This window comes from Parus major, chromosome 7 (genome assembly GCF_001522545.3).
Source record: "Parus major isolate Abel chromosome 7, Parus_major1.1, whole genome shotgun sequence".
Taxonomy (NCBI): Eukaryota; Metazoa; Chordata; class Aves; order Passeriformes; family Paridae; genus Parus; species Parus major.
The window spans coordinates 14,218,831-14,224,858 of NC_031776.1; positions in this window are offsets into that span (position 1 = coordinate 14,218,831).

The window sequence follows — 6,028 nt, forward strand, 5'->3', positions numbered from 1 at the left end:
CCGCTGCACTCGGCCGGGCGTCACCCGCAGCCCTCAGGTGAGCCCGGCCCCGAGGGGCTCCGGCCTCCAGCCCGCCGCGGGACTCGCCGGGCCGCTGCCCAGCAATGGCCATGCCCGGGGGTCGTGGGGTCTCCACAGCCCGCGGCCTCGCCAGCCTCACACCTCACACGCCTCGGCTCCTGCCTTGCGGCCCGCGTCAGGGCAGGGACACGCAGGAATGAGACCCTCGGTGGTTCCTTCCCCCGCCAGATGTGCCCTTGGCACTTTGTCACACGTGGGAGCTGGCGAGGTGCAGCCTCGCCACTCTGAACAGGAGTATTCGGCATGAAAAGCAGAGTTAGTTGTTCCGCGAGCAGCCAGCACACCAAATCACAAATGTTTTAAAGAGGAACGGGGGTAATTGATAGCAGTTGTGGTGTCACAGAAAGGTGGGATAGTATGGAGGTGTAGTTTGTTTTCTGTCCCATCCCAAATACACGGTGGTGGTGTGTGCCGGAACAGCTTCTCACACCGCCCAAAACAATCCACTAATTTAGAGAACGTATATACCCCAATCTTAGAGCCTAATCAACTGATTAAAATCCAGTTTCTTTACAAAAGATCTTATCTATCTGTGAAAAGTAGACGAGGTTGAGGTGGCAGCTTCTGCAGAGAAGAAATTAACAGTTGCTATAAATGTTTGTGAAATTTACATGAAATCTCAAGACTAATAGCTGCTGTCCAGCACGAGGGCTTTTGCCTAGATACCTTTCGTTATCAACAGCCTACTGACTAAAAACTACTGTGTTTTCTTAGCTTGTGCAAGATCGAGGGGTCAGAGAGCATATACCGTACTCCAGAGGGAATAAACAGTGTGTCAAGGAATACCCCTCTCTGGAGTTAGCTGAAGTTAGCTCAGTTGAAAAGTGTGCTGAAGGTTTGGCAGGAAAGTTGAATGATATGATGTGGAGGAATACTGGAAGTTTGTTTGTTAAAGTAGGCTATAGAGAATTCCCAGCTCACCACTACAGGCAATTTGCCCCTGAGGTATGCTGTAGAAAATTCCTAGCATAAACAGTATCTGGCATGATGAGCAATCTGGGCATAATTAGTAAAAGGGAAGCACAGCAATATCAAAAATCTATCAGTCAGCACTGAGAGCTTTTCCCCCTCCCCTCCTCCCATTCTGTTGATTATGCTCAAGGTGAATCTTGCTGGAACTTTGAAAGTCAGGATTAAGTCTTTAAAATTATTTTGGGTAAAAAAATTGGAATTGTCCCAAAAAAGTAGTGGAAGAATGTGCATCTACAGAATGAAAGTAAGTAGATTGGCCAGGAGTTGCACACCACATCAGCTACTACATGTGTGGCTTTTATGGCTTTCAGGATACAAAGTGAAAATTAAGAAAGCCCATTTAATGGAGACTAATATAAAAACTATTCTAGATATTAATTTTTTCCCAGCATTCTTTACTGTATTTAAATTAATTTACTACAGCAATGTGTGAATATAACAGATATTTATTTGATTGAATATTCATTCATTTGACATTTAGTTTCAAAGGATGACACTTGGCTCTTAAGAGGTTGTATATTCCTTGGCTATGTTTGTTATGCTGTCATCCACAGAAGGAAGGCTGCACTGAAAGGTACAGTTTGAAGGAGAGGGAGAAATGACAATTTTAATAGCCATTGTTACAAATCTACATATAATCATCTCTGTGACTTTTCATATCCCTCACAATCTGGCTTCAGTTTAGTTTTAACTGATGTGCCATCATCAATGTGTTTTCTCTGTCAGTTTGTTGTGTGTTTGAATTGTGGAAGTACAGCTGGCATTGCAGAGCCTTCCTAAATCCTGGGCACTCAGGGTGAGGCCTACATTTTTTTACCAGTCACCTTTGTTTGTGTTTTGCTGCCTTTGTGTTCTTTGGGTGGTTTTTTAGAAGCCCTGTTTGCAAAGGCGGTAGACTGGTAGATGTTTTTTTCAGAAGCCCAGTGTCTTTTTGGGTCTGTCTCCCTCCTTGTTCTGCCAGAGCACAGGTATGAAGTTTCTGTTAGCACACAGAGGTTGAACAGCTGCCTTGAGCTGCACACACCTCTGGAAATATTTTTCTAGGTTTAGGAATTCACAGTTGAGTGTCCTCCATCTGACATGAAGTTCTTTGACAGCAAACAATGGCACCAAAGCTAGGTGAAAAGCATTTTGATCTCCTGGCCCAAATCGTTTTAAGGGTGCACAGATGGTAAAATCAAAGCCAGCATAAGTTTTTCATGATTAAGAGCAGCTCAGCTGAAAATTCTACTTAATGTTCCAGTTGTATACTTCATCTTTTTTATTGCAAAGCCATTGTTTCCTGACAATAAATTCATCACCTGGCAATGCATCTCTCTGTCCTAAGTGTATTCCCATTTCAGGTTGTGTTAAAGCCCCTGTTGGAGCCCTACTACAGCACCCTACTACTGCAGAATGAGGAAATGAACCTTTTTTTTTTTTTTTCTTTTTTTTTTTTAAAGTGGATAGTTAGATAGTAGATAGATAGATAGATAGATAGATAGATAGATAGATTGTGTTTTTCTTTGTAGGTAATGTCAAAGTATCAACTAGTGCTCCTTGTAAGTTCTTTTTCAAATATTCAGTTTGTCTTGTCCTAAGATAATTAACAGTTTTAACAGAGAGTTCTAGGAAAGCAGATTAGGGAAAAATCTTGGGCGAAGGAGGGAAGTAGTGACTTACAGAAGGGAGTACAAGAGGTCTGCAGTAGCTTCAGCTCATCCTGTTGTGCCTTCACCATAAATGGTATTTTTCTTACATTGTGATGCTGTGGATTCTTTGGGGTTTATGAAGGAGAAAATAAGCCCCTAAAGAACAATGTCCCTACTATGTTTCATTTGTGTTCTCAAGAATTTACAAGAACAGAGGAGGAAAGTTTTTTGAGAAATAAAGTCAATGTGGCAGTGGACAGGAACCACCAGGCATTAGAAAACCACCTGCTGGTCCCTTTGTCAGCTGGTGTTTAGCCCAGGTTTTGTGTTGCCACTTTACAAAGTTTGGCATGGGAATATGGTGGAGGAAGGATGGGAAGGGGGCTGGGCAGAAGAGATGAAGGCAAGATCCAGAACACTGCTGTGCTTCAAGTGTTCTTGTTTGAAGAATGACTTTTTGGAGGTTGCTGTGGCTCAGCAATAATCTTGAGACTGCTGTAATGCAGCCTGTCATGAGGCCTGGAACTTGGGATTCTTACAGGACTTTTCAGGATATCTTTCCTTCTCTGAATCCTCACATGCTTGAATAGAGTCAGAAGGAGAATTTTGCCAAATTGTTTTTTTTTTTTTTTTAACACAGGAGTTAGCTGTTTATCTAGGATTCTTTATAACATTAAATACTGCTGTATCTAAATCCATAAAAAAATACTTAGCATGCACTAAAGCACTACAGATATTTATAAATCTTCATCATAACACTAAGAAGTAGACAGTAAGTCCTCCAGTACATTGTATTTGACAGTTGTATTTTACACACTGGAAGACTAAATGGTCAGTTGGTTACTGGTTTTTAATAGGCAGATTAGCATTAAGTGCTTAAAAACATAAAAGATAAATGCATATTTTCAAAGCACAAAGTCATGTGGAAATGTTTGCATTACAGTGTTCCCATGGAGTTCTTGTGTTCTGTTGTGTAAATTCTTGTGTGTGGATTATTGATGCAAGGAAAAAAACACAGTGGCCCCTTTGGAGTTCCTGTAGTCATTCATAAAATTCAGTGCTGTGCATGTCAAATGAGTATCACTTTAAAAAAATCAACACTTTATTTTTTTGTTGAAAGCCACTTGTATTCACCGGCTTTTAATTGCTATAGTTTTAATTTTAGTTGGAAAGTTTTAGGAAAACCAAGAAAAATTGGAGAAAATTCAGGTGGAATTGTTCTTTGCTACTGGACAAAAGCAATTTGACTTTCATAAGGGTATTTTCCTTAATAAATAAGCATCATTTCATCTGTAAACAAGAGGATTTTTTCCCTTGAAATTTTAATTGTACATTGTTATATACATTGCTGTATAGATATGTGTAGTTAATAGATATGTGAAGAATAGATATGTGTAGTATAAATGCTATAATGCATTTAATTTTTAGTGCAGTGTATTGAATATTTAACTACAGTTGTGTAAAATGTAAATACTGGCAGATATTACCTGTACCAAAGTGCGAGAACAATAGGTCTATAAACAACTTAATGAATTCCATAAAATAATTTGGTAGTGTATATTCAGCATTATAGTGTGTAAATTATAAGTAAGGGAGAGATACAATCCTGGCAGACCAGCACTTCTGGAAAACTTTCAGTATGAAATCTGCCCCTGTTCTGCTCATGCGGTGTACTAAAATAGTGTTGTCATTCTTGGTGTGTGTGATAATCTGCCATGAAAGCTGTAATAGTGAATAATGTTGAAGGCCTAGTAAAAATTAGATTTCCTTGTTACAAATAGAGGCATTCCACCCCTAAACTATCTCAGATTGAATTATGTGTAAGTCTGCACACAAGCATATGTCTCAGTGCTATCTACAGACTGCTTAGATTCAAAACCTTTGGCTCTGTCTCCAAAAACCCAAAGTTTGAGCGAAAGCAGAAGGTGAATAGGCTGGGAGTAATCGAGCTGATATCCTCATTCATACCAGCCAAGGGTTGGCAAGATAATTGCAAAGTCAAATTCACCTGATCAAGTTGAGGTCAGAAAGAAACATACACATGAGGCAGACATTATTCATAAGCTGACGGATGTTTTTATGGAAAAGTAATAATTAAAAAGTACATGACTAAATTGGCCCATCCTGAGTGTGTTATTAAGAAAAAGGATGCTGGATGGCTCCTTACTGCCTCAGTCTGACTAACCTCTTTATTTCCCTGGGGTTAGATGAGTGAAAGATTTCCTTCATAGCCTTTAGGGGTGGTGACAATTGGCACAAATAGATTTATCTTGCTTATCAGCATTTTGACACTTCAGTCCCCATCACACTCTTCAAGTTCTGACATCCCATTGACAAAGGAACCTATGAGCATTTAAAGAAAATCTTACCGATTTCCTGAGAGCCATTACACCTTCTAATGATGAGTCACAGTACTTTACATTTGCCTGCCTGGAAAGCCAGGGACACTTCTGAAAGCACCCTAATTATAGGGTAAGGCCTGTACGTATTTCCCATTATCATGTCTGCAATGGGTAAAGACCGGCTTAGCTGATGCTGTTTTGCAATAAAGAAAAGCAATACCTTTTTTAGCTTATGAAGATCAGGATCACCAGACTCCTGTGAGGTAGCTTTGTGGCATCTTGCTTTTTGACTAGGAACAAAAAACTATCTGCGTTTGTGTACTCCCTTCATGTACAGGAGCCCTGATCTCCCACAAAGGGATAGGAAAGTCAAGTCAGGGCCCTATCATGATAGATCACCTCTGCAAACAACTGGGCAGGGCTGGTCTTCCACAGTCCTGACTCGAGCGTGCTGGGCAGTCTCTACAATAGCAGAAGGTGTTGCAGCTCCCAGCAGTTTCTTTTGTGCCCTGGTCAGTGGGACTTGTTCCCACAGTGGGACTTGTGTCCAGTGTTTCCAGTCGCAGCGGGAGAATGGATCTCCACCCACGGTGGTGGTGAGGGCTGAGAGGGGAGGGCAGCCCCAGCTAAAGAGCTCCTTTTTGATCTGCTACCTCCTGTGCTGGATCAGTCACATACAAGTGGAGAGCCTGAGTGGTGAGGTCTCCAATAAATGCAGCTAAAGACATCTAAGATGGAAAGTCAGGCCCTGGAAATATACTGGCAAAACTCAAGAGCAGGAAAGGATTGGACCCTCAGGGCAAGTGGAGGCCTTCTGTTTGTCATTCAGCATGATGAAATGTTTCTCTGCAGTATTTGAGTGGTGAAGTGCTGCAAACTTAGAATTGAGCTGCTTTAATGTTACAGTCATTTTTATCACCCCGTCTGTGCAATGTCAAGATGTGACTATCTTCAAGTAACTCATTTAGTATAACCAGCCAGAAATCTTTACACAAGAAAGAA